Raw genomic sequence first — 17,678 nt, forward strand, 5'->3', positions numbered from 1 at the left:
AGGGAAGGAATCTGCCCTCTTCACTAAGATCTGTGCAGCGATGGAGCAGACAGACTAGTGTTCAAAACCCAGCTCTGCCCCTCACTGTGTGTAGCAGAGATGGTTAGAAATGTATTGATAGAACACCTCCCCTCTCTGAGTTTGGGATGGGCAAGGAGTCACCCAGCTGGTGACTACGTGTCCCAGGCTCCTTTGCATCTAGGTATGGCTATGTTCTCCCCAGTAAACTGTAAGTGGAAATGGCTTGCCCTCCACTTCCTCCCTTTCCCCCTTCCCATGGACTGGAACACATATTTGGAGGGGGCAAAACAGCTTCAACCAAGTGGACGAGGCAACACTCTAATGACAAAATGAGAAGGACCCCGGATACCTGAGTGACCTCCTGGGACCAAGCTGTGGGCCTCCGGAGTACTGTTACACGAGGAGGCAGTCCACCCAGATCTTGTTTCAGCGATGGCATTGTGAGGTCCCTGTTAGAGCATCTTAACTTTTTCCCTAACTGATACATGGTGTGACCCTGAACGAAACACTTGACCTCCCTGAGCCTCAGTTTGTACATCTCCAAATCCCCTCTAAGGACCAAAGAGAAGGCAAACAGAACACCTTGTACAATATTTGACACATAACAAAAGCTCAATAAATGGCTCTCTGGGCCTCATTTCCCCCTCTGTAAAATGGGTATATTAATCATTCTTTTGCAACCCCAAATGACACAGAGGACCATACAATGTGTACCATCGGTACCTAGCTGCCCACAACCTGAGATATAGTGCACTCTGCACAGATATCGAGCAGAGGTTTAACCTTCCTCTGTCCAGTGAGCAAGTCCCTTCCTTTGGATCCAGAGTGGGAGCTCATCTGGATCAGAGAGACCTCCATCTCCACAGGCCAAGGTAGCGGAGGCCGTGGAGGAGGAAGCCCCTCTGAGGCCCCTGACCTGTCACTTAAGTGGGAATGAATCAAAGGCACATGGTCCCACCCTGGTTTTGCACACACGGGTTTTAAAAATAAATGTGTGCCAGAGAGAGGGCTAGGGAGCTACGAAAGAGAAGTGAGTTCTCAGGATCACCCTCCGTTCTTTACACTCAAACCAAAAGGTTTAAAGGCCAGTTTTTACAGCTTCTGTTAACTGGAGAGCCCTCCTGATCCGTGCCAGGTGTAGTGCTCAAGGCGTTACGTGTTCTCCCCACGGACACTCACGACAGCCCCAGGCAGGACGCACCCTCGCACTGTACAGATGTGAAGACTGAGAATCGGAGCCCCTGCCAAGGTCACACAGCTCGTGAGTGGCTGAGCAGGATTTGAACCCAGATCTGCCTGATTCCAAAGCCACATTCTTCGATTCTGTGATTCTAGTATTTACTGAATACCTATCATGTCCTCAGCTAGGGCTAAGTTCCATGGAGACTAGCAAAATAAACCAGACACAGACTTCCTGTTTGCTGAATAACACCAAGATCTTTTTTCTCGTGGAAATTAAAGGGATGGGAAGGGTGTCAGACCTAGAGTCAGAAAGCGTGGGTTGTTCTGCCCTAACTACCTCTATCCTTTTGCACATTTCTGTACTTCTCTGGGCTTCATGTTCCTCGACTAAAACATCGGAACAGTACCTGTTTCCTAGAGTCACTAGGAAGGTTAAATGAATGAGATAACAGGTGTAAAGACGACATTCACGGAGCACTGAAAAAAGTTAACATTGCTCTAGGATGCTCTGGAAGCCTTGCTTGTGTTGTGTAAATGCTTCACTCACGTCCACGGGGACAGTGAGCCAGGCACATTTGCTCCCTGGGGACAAGGGGGGTCAGCTGGTGTCTCCCAATGATGTTCCCAGCATGTGAAGTCCCAGAGTTCACACGCATGAGCACTTGACGCTCTGACCTTCCTCCCAGCCAATGCCAAACAGCAGCTGTCAACAGCTTCGTGGCCTCCACAAGCACACTTTCCAAGTGGATGGCATTTGAGGGTTTGCAGAGTAGTTTCACAGCCGCAAATTCTTTGGGTCACCTTGGAACCCAGCAAGGCAGGCAGGACAATTTGCCTATGAGATAACTGGAGTGTTGAGGTTCCGGGAGGGGCCTGGCTTGCACAAGGACTTACAGTTATTAATAGGCAGGATGCGTGCTATGCAACCCGTATCTCAGGCCCGTATCTGGCTCGAAAGTTCCTGCAACAGAGGAAAATAGGCTCGTTTGAGGCCCAGGTTACAAAGCATAGCACTGAAAGCTACTCGTTCGTTTAATAAGCATTTACTGAGTGTCTGCTCCTGCTGGTCCTGTGCGGGCCCTGCAGGGCAATGGGCCAGACGCAGAGCCTGCCTTCCAGGGCCTTGGTCTGCTGCGTCGCGGGACCGTGTAGTCAGGGTCTACCATGCCAGGCACGTCACCTACACAATTTCCAGTTCTTACAACAGCACTGCAAAGTATATGTTTTTCCCCAAATTTTATGATGGGCAATGGAGCCTCAAAGACACTGAATGATTTGCTCGAAGTCACTCAGCCAGTAAGTGGCAGAAGTGGGATCAGACTCCAAGTGTGTTGGATGCCAAAGCTCTGGCCCTTTCCCCAGGAATCCACAGGACTCCTCAAAACGCCTGCAATCCGGAACGCCCAGGACAGAGTTACAAGTGCCGCAGCGCCCATTTGGCTTAATTACATGACACCAAGTGACCAACTGATTTATTTCTCCTTTTGATTTCGAGGCTGGTATCTGTATACAATCATAGGACGTCAGGGGGAGAGATCATCTAGAAACCTCCTCACTGTGCCTCTGAGGGAGCTGAGGACCGGAAAGCACAGCTCGCCCGAGATCACACAGCAACAATAACAGAGCTGGAATTCAGGCCCCCATGTGTCTGAACTTAAAGCCCCAATTATTTCCACTTCGCCAGGTTCTAGATGCCTGGCCATTCTTTTCTATCTAGATAATGTCACCTGTTTGAGGCAGGGAGCACTTGTATTTCATCTTTGTGTCTCCAGTGAGTGGCATGCAGAACAATGCCCTCAAGGAGAGTGAGGTGGTTGAATGACAGGAGAAACACCAATAATTATCCCCATTATACAGATGAAGAAACTGAGGTTCAAAAAGAGTAGAATATCTGTCCAAGCTTCCACGGCTCACTAGTGGCCAATCCAAGATTCCAACCTGGTCTTTCTGCCCCTGGAGACCATACTCAGCTGCCAGCAGGAGACCTGTGTGAGGCACCAGCCGCACGGCAACCTGGAAAACAGGCACAGCATTCAGTCTCAAATTAGGACCTCCCCCTGCTTCTTCTTAGTGTTGGAAAGAGCCCTGGGGTGGGGGCCCTGCAGGAAGACCAGGTACGTGGACTCAGCTGGAAGCCGTGACAAGTGTGCAGGGTAGAGAGAGACCCATCCCAGCCAGGCCCCCCGCACAGAGGGGCCTCAAGCTCAGATGACCAAACCAGTCACACATGTTTGGAAGTCGGCTCAGAGCCTTGCTGGGGGCCAGGAGAAAGATCCGTTCTGGGGGCTCTGCCAGGCCTGGAGCTGAGGCAGCCAGAGGGAGGTCATGGGAGGGGAGGGCAGATGCATCCACGGCCTTGCCAAGGCCGCGCTGGCCCCAGTGAATCAACCCTCTAACCAGAGCCACAGCTCCATTCCAAGCTCGGAGCGTTCCGCTTCCCAGATTAGACCATGGAAAAGTGATTCCATGTGGACGTTTCAGCTCACTCGCTTATTCAACCCCCACCTCCAGCCCAGAATCACGGGGCGGCCATTTCGTGTCAACACAAGGATGTTGCTTTATATTTTCTTCTCTCTTGAACACATAAAAATAACTCTGCCAGACCCAAATATCCGTGTGAGTTCTCAAGAAGCTGGGCTTAAACATGTTTGCATGTCAGGACCAAAGCAATCCCACATGTGGCTGCTGAAACAGGACGTCCTCTACGTGGCAAGTGGCTGCCTCCTTCAGTCTCAGGGATGCTGATGGACGGAAGAAGCGAGCACGTGTGTGATGCCTTCTCATGCTCTTTAAATGGGTCTTCTTTTTTGATTTTGCAGATGAAACACTTAAGGTTCAGAGAAATGAGAATAGTGCAAAGTCATTCATTCACTCAACAAACGTTTATCCTTTCCACCAATGTGCTCAGTATGGATTTTCGTAGAGAAAAACCTCTTTTCTGCTATATAAAAGGATTCCCTTGTGTGTTCCATGCAAAGTTTCCCAAAGTGCAAAAGGTAAAGATGAATGCTATGAGAGCTTAACAGGCATTTGGGAGAAATGAATTCTATGCACAGATTAGCCTGGAAATCACGGATTAAACAAGAGTTACTTAGGAAATCACTGATTACAGAAACTAAACAATGCAGGATTTTCTTAAATACAGGATTTTTCAAAGCTTTTAACTGGCTAAAGCATATTTGACTCTCCCAGTAGAATATAGAGTACACAGTATTTTCCCAGAGTTATGAGCTAGAGTTCTAAGAAAAGCTGTTTGGAAGAGCTCCCTCGCTATATTAGATTGAATCATGTGAAATCGCCAACATTCGACTACTTTTTAGCTACAAGACAGCATTTCCATAGGGTTCAATCTAATATGGAGAGGTTTTTTCACGTGTTTTGTACCTCTTTTATCATATTTCATAATGTGACGTGGCTAATCAACCCTGAACTCCTTAACGGATACTTGGTATGTAGCTCCGATGTGCTCACCACTCGGTCTGGAAATAGCCCTGGGCTGAGGTGGCACAGATGGCTCCTCTCTACCAAGATTTGTGCTTGTCCCTCCACAGTGTGGACTTGCCACGGGAAGCAGCTGCCTAACCAGAGACCATGTTGCTGTCCTCCGACATCCAGGTGGGTGTAGGGGGCTAGTGTCCATGGTGGAAGGTCAGCACTAGTGGTACCTGTCACTGCCAGGCAGAGGCAGGAAAGAATCGGGCGTGTCTTCTCCACTGTCTCCTTTGCCTGTCTTCTGACTCCATGCAGAGGACTCCACGGTCCCAGATGTTAGCTAATCCACCAGATGGAAGAGGACTCAGCCCAGGTTCCCCACCTGGTGGAAAGCTGCCCACCAACTAGGCACGCCCACATTGAACTATTAGGTGGGGCAGAAAGAAATCTACTACCTTGAGCCTCTGAAGTTCAGGGGGTTTTGTTGTCACAGGAGAAAGCAGTATCCTAACCAATACAGTAAAGTTGGCAGCAGGCACAAGAGTGGTCCGGGAGCCTAAAGGTGGTAACGGGGTAAAGCAAGAGGCCAACCTCAACTCGGCCCGCACAACGAAGGGATCACTGGGCGTCTGCTCAGGCCGCTGTGAAGAGAGACCATAGACCAAGTGGCTTAGAAACAACAGACATATATTTCTCTCAGTTCCAGAGAAAGGGAAGTCCCAAAGCAAGGCACTTGCAGATTTGATGTATTTTGAGGACCCACTTCTTGGTTCCTAGATGGCCTTTCACTGAGTCCTCACGTGGTGGAAGGGACCAAGGCTCTCTCTGGGGTCTGTTTTATAAGGACATTAATCCCATTCATGAGGGCCCTGCCTTCATGACCTTATCACCTCCCAAAGGCCCCCCCCTCTAAATACCATCACACTGGGGATTAGGGTTCAACACATGCACTTCGGGTGGGAGCATAAACAGTTGGTCCACAGCAGAAGCTAAGCAATCTGTGGGAAGTAGAACACGAACAAAGAGCTTTGTTGATTCTGAGGGATATTAATCAAAACACTCGTCATTTGGTTGAGATCCTCCCAGGCCCAGTGAGCCCTCACCCAGTCTTAGTGCTTCTGCGTCCTCTGTCCCCTGACTCTGTCCCCCACCACGGCCTCTGTCTCAATAGCCGGCTCCTTCGGATTTCCCGAACGCCAGTCTCCCATCAGCCCCTCCAAAGCCACGCCCAGGAGAACATGTTAAGAAAAGGGATTTTCTTAACACTGAAAATCTAACCGTATCTTTCCCCGTGTAAACCCTATAGTGACTCCGCATGCTCAAGATGAGGCCCCACCCCCTGGGCCAGCGCTCAGGGCCCTCCCACAGCACCTGGCCCACTCCCGGGCTTTGAGCCTCATGCGGCCCACCTGCCCAAAGCCGCCGCGTCTCCATAAGGGCCAGCGCACGTCTGCTTCCTGGGCCCCTCCCACCATAGGATATCAATATCAAACATTACCATTGATATAACTTTAAATACTTCAACGTTTCTTTTCTATTTTAGGCAAAATTTAATAGATTTCCATGTCCCCTAAAAATTTCATTTTTTCTGTTGTGAGAAAGAAATTAAAACATGTTCTCTGACCTTAAATGTTTGGGTTTTATTCTTCTGACTTTTGAAAGAAATTAAAACATTTTCTTGGACTCCTAAAGTGTTGTGGGCCCAGGCCCTGTGCCCGCTGTGCCTAGTGGCTATGTCCCCACGGCCTTCTGCCTAGGATTTCTCCTTCCTTTTCAAGTCTGTCCTCTCTGGGCCACCTTCCTTGCCTCAACCTTGAGGAAGAACAACTCGTACTTTTCCTTTGTATCCTCTCCCACCACCGTGGGGTATCGCAGGAAGGTCCTCAGCTTTGCTGGGCATCAGAATCACCTGGGGTCTGGGAAAGTGCACGTCCACAGCCCCGCCCCCTGAAAAAAGCAGCAAACATTTGATCCCCCGCCTTCCTGGGGAAGAGGAAAACCCTGCAGCTTCTCACCCAGAGCATTGGGCAGGCCAGCCCCTGTTTTCTGAGCCGAGGGTATTGAGTAAAGTAGGAGGCAGGTGAATCTTGGAGACAGGCTACCCTGGTTTTGGGCCTTGACTTGCCGCCTCCTGCCTGCATGGCTGGCACATGGACCTGCTCCTTTTGATCCTCCATTTCTTCACCAGGAAAATGGAACAGTGCCACAAGGCCCCACATGCAGAACATGCTCTGTTAATCACCTTTCTTCTTTGCATAGGAATGGAGTCAAGGGCACTAGACGTGGAGGTGGGAAGGCTGACTCCTCCTCCAGGCTGACCACTAGCTCGGTACTTGGCACATGGTAGGCGCTCCACTCCTGCCAGATGAACGAACGCTAGAGCCCTGACTCCCAGTCAGGCATCGTTCTGCACTTTTGCCGCTCGGTTCACTTCCAGGTGTGAGGAGGTGATTATTCCCAGAGTGGGCCCATCTTGCTGTCTCTGCCATGCAGCGTGAGAGCCAAGCTCTAGAGGGGCAGAAGAGACGCTGCCCCCACCCCATCAGATCTCCCCAAAAGAACATCTTTGCCCATCAGAGAAGCAGATGGGGCGGCAATGGGCATGCTAGCCCTGGGGCCTACGAGCAGATTGGCCTCTAAATTAGGCCGGCAAGATCTTATAGTCATCTCTGCCGACCTTTGAAAATAAGGCAGAAGGGAAAGCATTTACCTCCCCAAAGCAGACATCTGCTTTGCAGTTTCTCAGGATGAGCCCACGAAGAGAGCTCCCCCTCCGTGAGGGTTCCCAGGAAAGGCCAAAAACGTGTGGGCATTTTCCCATGAAGGAAGGGCCAAGTTCCCAGAGATGTCCCCCAGCCACCCCTCCCTCAAAGATAATCCTAAGACCCTCTTTACACACCTGCTCTTCCTTCTGTGGGCCTGGGACAAAGCCTGTCTCTAAAGTGGCTCATCTCGTTTTATGAAATGAATACAGTCTTATTCATTTCAGTCTCAGGGTTCTGAGGGTGCATCCCAATGGCCCCTATCTTCTACCTATACTCTTCAGCTAAAATAAACTATAGGACAAGGACAAGGGCAAGAAGTGGTACTCAGACATACAAAAACCTCACAGGCAAGGTGGTTGTTGTACATACAGCCATATGTCGCTTAACAACAGGGATACGTTCTGAGAAATGCGCTGTTAGGTCACTTTGTTGTTGTGCAAACATCATAGAGTGTATTTATACAAACCTAGATGGGATAGCCTACTACACACCTAGGCAATATGGTAATCTTATGGGACCACTGTCGTGGGTCCATCATTGACCGAAATGTCATTATGTGGCACGTGACCAAATAGCGGAAAGCATCCTGATACACCACGCATTGTCAAGTCATGAAATTATGACAGAAAGTTCAAAGTAAGCATGTTTAGCTCTTGAGCTCTCACCATGTCACTCAACAACCTCTCAAGGTTGTTGTAAGAATTAAATAATGAAGTGTCTCAGTTACCCACTGGAGACCACATTAAAAGATATTTATGCTCTAGCAGTTTATCACGTACGATAGAAACTGTTTGACGGTCCAATAGGTATTTCCTTCCCACTTTTTTCCAGAGTGACGTCTACACACACACGCAAAGGTTCAGTTTTCCCAGCCTTCCTTGCAACTAGGAGCGGCCACGTGACTTCCAACTCGATACACACAGAGAAACGTACTGGAGGGCTCCTGGGGAAAGCTGTTCTCGCCTCGTGGAGAGACGCTGCTCCGGTGTCCCCGGCTATCCCTTGGCTTTCTGCCTTTGAAAATAGCCAAGGCAGCCCTACTTAAATCCTGAGGCAACAAGCCTGAAGACCAAAATCAGTGTTGTGAGGAAAGACAACAGAGGGTGGAAAGAGGTCGATTTTGGTTTTGGGGTTTGGGGTGGGGAGGGGTTTGAGCCATTGAGCCAGCCTGGGACTGCCTGCTTCTTCAGCCCTTGTGTCGGGTGCTCTGTGACTCGTACTCAAAGAACCTTAACCGAGGGCTCACGCGTTATCAAGCCACAGTATAACAACGTCTTGGGACATGAAGGGGCCACATGAGGAGGAGACGATTCCAGGGTTAGAAGTAGAAAATAAACCTTTATGAAAACCAGAAAATATACTAGTGAATGTTGAATATTATCAACATATCCCCAGGTGAATGCCCCTGTTTGTAAAATAGTAATGATAATACCTCCCTTGTGGGATTGTTCTAAAGATTAGATGCGTTAATACATGCAAAGCAAAGGTAAAAGTGCCAGACACATAGCAAGCCCTCTCTAATTAGAGCTATGATGTTAATCAGTCAAACACATCGCTTTCTTCAATAAAGAATCTGAGTCTGGGCGGGCGCATTGGGTTTGGAGTCAGAGAACCTGGCTTCTGGACAGATACTTCTCTTTGATCATATATCAATGTTTGTGGCTGTCTTAGAACAGTGAAATCTCAGTAGAATATAGTCCCTGTGTCAAAGAGTGTTGAAAGTTTGATGGATCTGATAAATTTTTAGATCTTGCATGTTGCTGATTCAGTAAGGAAATAAATATATCACTGGAAATCTAAAAAGGCTTAAAAATACACTTGTAAATAAAATGGAACGTTTGGTTGTGCAACTAAGGAAGAGTCTGGAAGTTTTTAAATAATTTCATATGAAATTTGTTTTCTTTTCCTAAAACTATAGCTGGACAATGACAAGTCTGAGCAGAAAAGTAGAGTCTAAGAAGATGGCCAGGGAATTGGAGGGCTGGGGTCAAGTTTTGCTCCTACCACTAACCTGCTGATGTGTCTTAGGTAAGTCCTTTCCCATCTCTGGGCCTCAGTTTCATCATTTGTAAACTGAGGGAGAGCCTGGAGCTAAAGCAAGACACAACAGTCCTTATTGAAGCTCCGCTCTTCAGCTGGGAGACCTGAAACAAGTGACTGACTTCCTCTGAGTCCCATCTCTAAAATGGGGGTGAAAAAACAGCCACCTCACAGGAAGGCTGTAAAGGTCCAATGTGAGAACAGATGAAAAACCTCCTGGCACTCGGCAGACCCTTAATGAATATTGGGTGGAGCATAAACCCGGCTCCAACTTTCTACAGTTCTGCACAAAGTGTGGCCTGGAAGATGCAAAGGAACAAACAAGAGGACGTGTCCATTGTCCCACAAGACCGTGTCCCAGATAGGATGGTGTGGACCCCGCCAGGAGGCCGGGGCTCCCTTGTGAACATGCAACCATTAGCACAAGGGAAATTTATTAGATTCAGGAGACAAAGGGGGGTCCATAAGGGCCCCTTGGGTTCTGGTGTGAGGAGTGAGGGGCAGTAAATATAGGGGAGGAGCAAGCTCTGAGAAACAGACTTGCACAGGACGTCTTCAGTGCCTGAGAAGCCATTACCAGAACCCCCAGCTGTGAGGTCAGGGAGGGAAGAAAGGACTGAACGTGAAAACATTCACTAATGTACTCACCACCTACAAAAGTATCTCTCATTCCAAGACGACCCCCACTCCCTCACCCACCCCCTACACACACTGTTTGACACTAAAGATTATGACCCATAAAGAGGCGGTTGGGATGGCAACAGGCCTCTCCTCCATGGTCAGATGCGCCACTCTAGTCACACCAGGACTACACAGTGCAAATGGCCTAAGAGTAACGCTGCAATTTCTGAAAGACGCCACATGTCAGGAAGTCTACGAAAGTCATGCTAGAGCTGCACGGGTCACCAGCGAAGTCAGTGATAAAGGATAACCGGGCAGGTGGACCGGTCAGCCATCGAAGACAAGAAAATCCAAAAAGATAATACACGACCAGTGCTTTGAAGGAGAGCATTCCTAATATACACAAAGCTCAGGGGAAAATTAGTGAGACTTCTACTATATTTACACGAATTACCCCGCTGTTAATCATGCTGCAAAAGTCAAAGGTTAAGACTGTACTTGGTGCTAGCGTACAATGTTGTCAGGAAAACTAGGCCAAAGAACTAACATTTAGTTCATTCTGCTTCACTGTAAGCCACTCACACGTAATTGCGATGCAATCTAAATTTTGTTAAATATAAGACAAAAACATGATAATTTTTGTCGATTTTCAAAATAATTTCCAACCAAACCTTTGCCCTTTTTTACTACTCACTGTGAAAGCATAGTCCTTGTTTTAGGTGACTAATTTCAAACATGACGACCTCTCTCAGATGGTCAGACAAACAATAGCCAACCCTGCACTGAATCCAGCCCCCGCTGGATCCTGGGCTCTGAGGATGTGGGCATGAGGACATCAGACAGAGGAGACAGCTTGGACAAAGGCCCTGGGGCAGGAAATGCTCTGATGCACTGGAAGATGTGAAGAAATGAGTAAAGGAAGAGTGGGACAAGAGGAGTGAGGGGGTCAGCAGGGACCGGCTCGGTCAGGGCCTGTTGTCCACATCACGGAGTTGGAATAAAAACTCTGAATGCCCCAGGAAGGGACAGCAGGTGTTCTGCCCTGAGTGTGTGGTGACAGAGGCAGCAGTCCAGGGGACCAGGCAGCAGGGGCTGCAGATCTGGAAGGAGATGATGAGTTCACCACAGGAGGGACAGACAGATGTGCCTGGAGGCTCGCATGGGGACGTGCCCAGAAGGCATTAGACAGAGAGCTTCGAAGGCAGTCAGAGAGCTATGGCCTGGAGACCAGGGTTTGGGACTTCGTCATTTGGAGGACACAGCTGGAACCATGCTTACAGATGTGATCCCCCAAACAGAACATGTAGAGAAGAGAAACCCACAAACGGAAACTGCTGAAAGAGCCTGCAGCCTACCCAGATGACGCAGGCTGGAATATTGCTACCAGATCCCGAGCAGCAACAGGAGGACTGTGGATGGAAATGAGAAGTCCAAGAGGACGTCTTACGGCACTGGAACATTCGTTCTTTGCCCTCTCTGTGTCAGGAGGTTAACGTTATTAATGAGCTTGACTAGTGACACGATGCCAATTCAGTAATGAAATAAAAGCACTAACTTGATCTTTAAGGAAAAACTTGAGTTGGTCAAAATAACCCTTCTCCTTGTAAACAAAAGAAAATTCTCTGATTGTGCAACTGAGTACAAGGCCAGCCAATGTTAAATAATTTCAGATGGAACTACCTCACCCCACTTTAGCCCTAAATTAAAATATCAAATGTGAGTTGGCAGAGTTGAGTAAGAAGAGAAATAACACAGGGTTCAGGAGGCCCAGGAACTAATTATTTTTCTGCTATTGACAGGTGTTGAAACCTGAGATAAATCGTTTTCATTGTACCTCAGTTTTGTTATCTGGAAATCAGAAAACAGGCCTTGATGAGGCCTTAAGTCTCTTACAGTGTGAAGATCCTGCAGTGCTAGAAGAAAACAGGCTAGTAAGCAACTAACCCTCACTGAACCTCTGTAATGTCCAGACCCATCCGTACTTTGTCTTATTTTATACACACAGCACCCCTGTGAGGCAAGCATTGCTGTGGCCAGTTTAGAGATGGGAAAACTGAGGGTCAAGAAAGGTGGGTGTTATAGTAGATAAACTAGGATAGGCTATAGTACTCACTGTGCTAGTTATCAATTTCCTGCTTCTCAGTTCCGTGCTCACCCTCACTGCCCGGCTTTGGGATGCTGGAGCTGGACCCTGTGAATGTTTCTCCTATGCCGGCCGGCAGAATGTTAAGCTTTGTCAGTAGAGGGCACTACAGGAGGAAAGGTCTTTTCCTCCTGGTTCCACATGCTTTCTTTCTTGCTCCTGTATTAAATAGCGACCAGCATGTCACTATTGGGAACACCAAATCCCAATGGTGCTCGCACCACAGCAAGTTCCACTGGCACCCCAGAAGGCAGCTCCCCAGCAAATGTCAGCAGCACATACAGGAGCAGCTCCCCAGGGGGTCTTAGTCACACCCCAGAAGACAGATCACTAGAGAGTTTTCTTGGCACCCCAGGGGCTGGTTTTCCATTTGGGGCCCTCAGGAAACCTCTCCACCATCCAGCAGATTACAGCCACACCCTCTCCAACGAGGTCTGAGTCTCAGCCTTGGGGACGGGGGTCCTCTTCCAAATCTGCTCCTTCCTTGCATGCTAAAAGAAAAGGCCCTTCCTTTTCTCTACTCACAACACTCTGACATCAAATGTTGGGGGAGGGTTTCCCACACCAACCAATTCTTCAACTCTGGACGCCAAGTGGGTATCCTACAATTCAATTCTGACACTAACTGCCTGGAGTTAGCAAAGACCCACAGGTTAAGGGCTCAGTCCCACAAAGTCTTGTGACTTCAGAGGCCAGTCATAAGTTTCAGGTTGTCATCTATACTTCTGACCAACCAGCTATAAATTGGGGGTTCCCACAACCCCTTCCTCAGGCTCAATAATGTGCTGTAATGGCTCACAGAACGCAGGGACCCTCTTACATTGACTGGTTTATTATAAAGGATACAGATGAACAGCCAGATGAAGAGGTCCATAGGGTGAGATCTGGAAGGGTTCTGAGCACGGGAGCTCCTGTCCCCATGGAAGTGGGCTCTGCCTCCCTCATGACACATCAATGTGTTCACCAACCTGGAAGTTCCCAAACCCCATAGTTTAGGGATTTTTAATGCAGGTTCACCACGCAGGCATGATCGATTATTAACTCAATCTCCAAACCCCCTTCCCTCCCCGGAGGATTGGGGGTGGGGCTGAAAGTTCCAAGTTTCTAATTATGCTTGATCTTTCTGATGACCAGCCCCATGCAGAAGCCCACCGAGAGTCACATCATTAAAACAAAGATACTCCCATCACTCAGGAAATTCCAAGGGCTTTAGGAGCTCTGTGTAAGGCACTCCTATCACACAGGAAATTACAGGCTTTAGGAGCTCTGTGTCAGGATTTGGGGTCAGAGAACAGTATACAGTTATGTGTTGCTTAATGACAGGGACGCATTCTAAGAAATGCATCATCAGGTGATTCTGTCGTTGTATGAACATCACAGAGTGTACTTACACAAACCTACATGGGATAGCCTACTACACCCCTAGGCTGTATGGTACTCATCTTACAGGACCACGGACATATACGCAGTCTGGCATCAACTGAAACATCATTATGTGGTGCATGACTATATATTTTTTTTATTATTTCAAAGGTACCCTGCCTCAACCCTATGGGCAGAGAATGCTCCTTAAATCTTCTATTCCTGCATACTTTAGTGTTATCTTTACCCCTTAATAGTTAAAATTCCCTATAACTAGTTTACAATTCTTTATATTAAACTTTCTCTATTCAAATTACTTTATGGTTTCTATCTTCTTACAGGAGACTGACTGATATGCTTATAAAAAGTCACTGAACCTCTCTGAGCTTCAATTCCTTCTTCTGTAAAATGGAAATAATAATAACGCCTCTCTTACTGAATTATCAGAAAGGAAAATCTGAGCTGCTGTAAGACACACAGCCGTGGAAGGGCCTTAGTTACAGTGCCCCAAAGTTGAAGCTTTTTTTTTTTTTTCATTAATTCATCCAAGTTCACACAACTAATAAATGGTGGACCTGGAACTGAATCGAAATCTAAATGACTCTAAAGATGACTTTTCTTTCCATAGCTAAATGTTAAAACATCCGTCTCTTAAGAAACATGAGCCCTGAGAAGGTGGTCGGTGTAGTGGGGTTAAGGGCCTGGTTTGGGAGCCAAAACGTCTGAATCTGGTGCCAGCGTTTATCGCTCGTGTGTCCCCAGGGGAGTTCCTTAAGCTCTCTCCAGGCCCCAGCGTCCTGGTCTGTAGTCCTGGTCTGTACAAAGCGGGTAATGGCAGCCCTGCCCTCACAGGGCTGCTCAGTGGGCCGAAGGCTTACCCTGCAGGGGGCCCAGCCCGGCACCTTGTCCAGAGGTAGGAGTTCGATGCTCATTTTTATCACTCTCCCTTCTCTTGTGCTCATCATGGCTCCTCGAATGTAAGGAGCACTCAATAGATGTTGGTGTCAGTGCTATCATTGTGCATGTTCAACGAGTTCATTGAAGGAATAAATAAATGCAGGAGGAAGAGCTAACTGATAGAGAGATTTGCTTTAAAAATGTTGGAGGCCAGAAAACATGCCAAAGAACTCTCAGAAAGGCCCCCCTTGCACACAGCCAGGGGGCTAGCAGGCAGCAGCCCAGGCACCTGGAGCTTCTCTCCCACAGGGCGAGGCCACAGAGGAGGGGGTTGCCAGGCAGCCCAAGCCAGGCCCACAAACTGAGCAAGCTGGCCCGCGGTGCAGCTGGGGGGATCAGGTGCTGCTGAAGGGTGTGAGGTGGAGCCTCTGGCGAGGGCGGGCCAAAGCAGGGCATGGAGCAGGAAGCTTTCAAGCAGCAGCTCCCCACACCCGAGCCGACCCGGACCCAGACCAGTCCACAGACCACTGTCCACTGAGCCGCTGCCCGCGCCAGCGCTCTGCTAGGCCTTACACACTCCACTCATCTCCACACTCCTGAGATTCGAGCATTAAACCTGTGACTTCCATTGCAAACAGCTCTTGGCTGTCGCTGCAGCCAGCTCTGTGACCTTGGACGAGCGCTTTACTTCTCTGAGCTGTTTTGTAAAACAGAGGTAATAGCAGTGCCCACCTCACAGAGGAGGAGCAGAGCAGCCCCCTCCATGGAGCCCCCTGGATCCCAGCAAAAGCTGGCGCAGGGAGTGGAAGCTCAGGCGGGACAGCACGGCCTCCAAACAGCAGCTCTGGGTCCAGAGTTCTTGAGGAAAAGGGTTTCGGCCTACACACGGTCAAGAATTATCTCTGCATAGAATTGGCTCTTGACCAAATAGTGGGGAAAAAGAAATAGCAGCTAATTTTTGTGGAGTACTGACTTTGTGCCTGGGTAAGCATGTCACGTGGAATGACATCTACTCATCATAACAACTCCAGCCTGCCCTATTAATGGTATTCATAGCCACCACATACGTGTACGGTTCTTTTCAGTTAGAAGGAAACTTCCACATCCATAATTTTCTTTTATCCTCACAATAAGTCTAGGAGGTGAAAATTCTCATCGCCCACAATCTACACATGTGGAAGTGGGCCCAGAGAGGGGAGATGACTTGCTTTTGGTTGCAAGGAAAGTTCGTGACAGCACCAGAGAACACAGGCCTCCGCTCTTGGGGACCAGCGCTTTCTCAACTACAGGATTTTCTCCCTGTTCTTGACCTCCCACAGCTTCCTGCAGCGCCCACCCCGCCCACCCCGCTGCCCGTCTCCCGGGCAGTACCCTTCCTTTGTCCCTGCTCCCTGCCGTAAACCCTCCCCACCTCCTCCGCACAGACTCTGTTCTCAGTGACAGGATATTGGCCTAAGGGCGGGCCCTGCCGCCACTTCTGCCCTCTGACTCGCACTAGCCTCATCCGTAAAACAAGGAGAGGGACGATAGTAAATCAATTCTGAGGGCCCCTCTAACAGGAACTGGTCTGAGAAGAAAACTGCCCATGAGCTCATTTACACTAAGATGTGGCTGACTGACAATGGGATGTGCGCAGCATCACGTCATCAAACAGAAGATGCTTAGACAGGGGAGTGCTGCAGGGGATTTCATTTAGCCAGAGGGACGACTCTGTAATTAGAGAAGGAAAGGTCCCGGGACTTCCCAGCTAGAGCATTTTGAAGGATTTAGGGGAGGGGGATTCCTGAAACTTTTTGGGTCTGTCCTGCCCTTGTATTCCCATGTGACTTTGGGGCTCTCTCACACCCAGTGACCACATAAGCGTCCTTCAAGCACAGCAGAAGTTGTGTCTCACCCATGCTTAAGATCCTCTAAAACTCACTACAGCTTACAGCATAAAATCCGTTGTCTGCTCCCACCCCCTTTCCCCTCTACCCACCACCGTGTGCCCTCATGTTTCCTCTCCAGCCAAAGTGAAGCCCCTGTCCTTGTTCAAACATGAGCTGGCTCTTCCCAGCTCTTCATCTTTGCCACATCGCATCCTCCTCCGGAGTAGAATGCCCTTCTCTTCCCTCTACTGTCAAACTCCACCGCCCTACAAAGACCCACTTGAATACCAGCACTTCCCTGAACTCTCTTCCAATCCGCATGCCTAACTGGGCCTTCCTCCCGCTCCTCTGTGCTCCTTGGAGCCCCAGCCTTGACTTTGATGACTCTCTGATCACCTCTCATATCTGGTCACCTCCACTAGGGGCTAAGACCGGTGAGGGCAGGGTCTGGCTTGTCTTTGAGTTTGTACAGAAAATGTAGCTTATAGATCCTCAATATGTGCCAGGCGAATTGGATTAAATAACTCTAAACGCCAATGAGCATTTGGAAGAGGCAATGTGAAGAGCCACGAGTCCCTGCAAGAGGTTTGGAGCAACATCCCCCACTTCTTTAGGCCCTGTAGAGGCCATGGAAATGCACTGCCAAATCTCCTTCAGGACGCCCAGTCAAAGCGAGCACAGGTGACGCCCCTGCTGTGCGCCCTCTGTATCCATCACCATATCTGCACTAAGGCCAAGCTTCCCTAGACAGCTCCCAGCCAATGACTGGGTGTAACATGTGCTAGTGTCCACCCACCCCTGCTAGATGCAGCCAATGACTGGGTGAAGCAGGTACTAGTACCCACCCACTCCCCCCAGATGCAGCCAATGACTGAGTGCAGCAGGTACTAGTACCCACCCACTCCCCCCAGATGCAGCCAATGACTGGGTGAAGCAGATACTAGTACCCGCCCACTCCCCCCAGATGCAGCCAATGACTGGGTGAAGCAGATACTAGTACCCGCCCACTCCCCCCAGATGCAGCCAATGACTGAGTGCAGCAGGTACTAGTACCCGCCCACTCCCCCCAGATGCAGCCAATGACTGGGTGCAGCAGGTGCTAGTGCCCTCCCACCTCTACCAGATGCAGGCTCCTCTAATGGGTGACTTGGCTCCAGAAGCACTACATCAGCCCGAGCAAAGCTCTCTGAGCAGTGAGCTTCGGTCTGAGACCTCCTTGCCCACGCCTCCTTCCTTCCCTTTCTGCTTTCCCAGGTGACAGACCTGCTTCCTGTCTGCAGGCTCTCCCTTACGCTTCACAAGTGTTTTCCCAAGAAATCTCTTGAACATCCAACCTTGTCTTGGCAT

This window comes from Equus asinus, chromosome 5 (genome assembly GCF_041296235.1).
Source record: "Equus asinus isolate D_3611 breed Donkey chromosome 5, EquAss-T2T_v2, whole genome shotgun sequence".
Classification (NCBI taxonomy): Eukaryota; Metazoa; Chordata; class Mammalia; order Perissodactyla; family Equidae; genus Equus; species Equus asinus.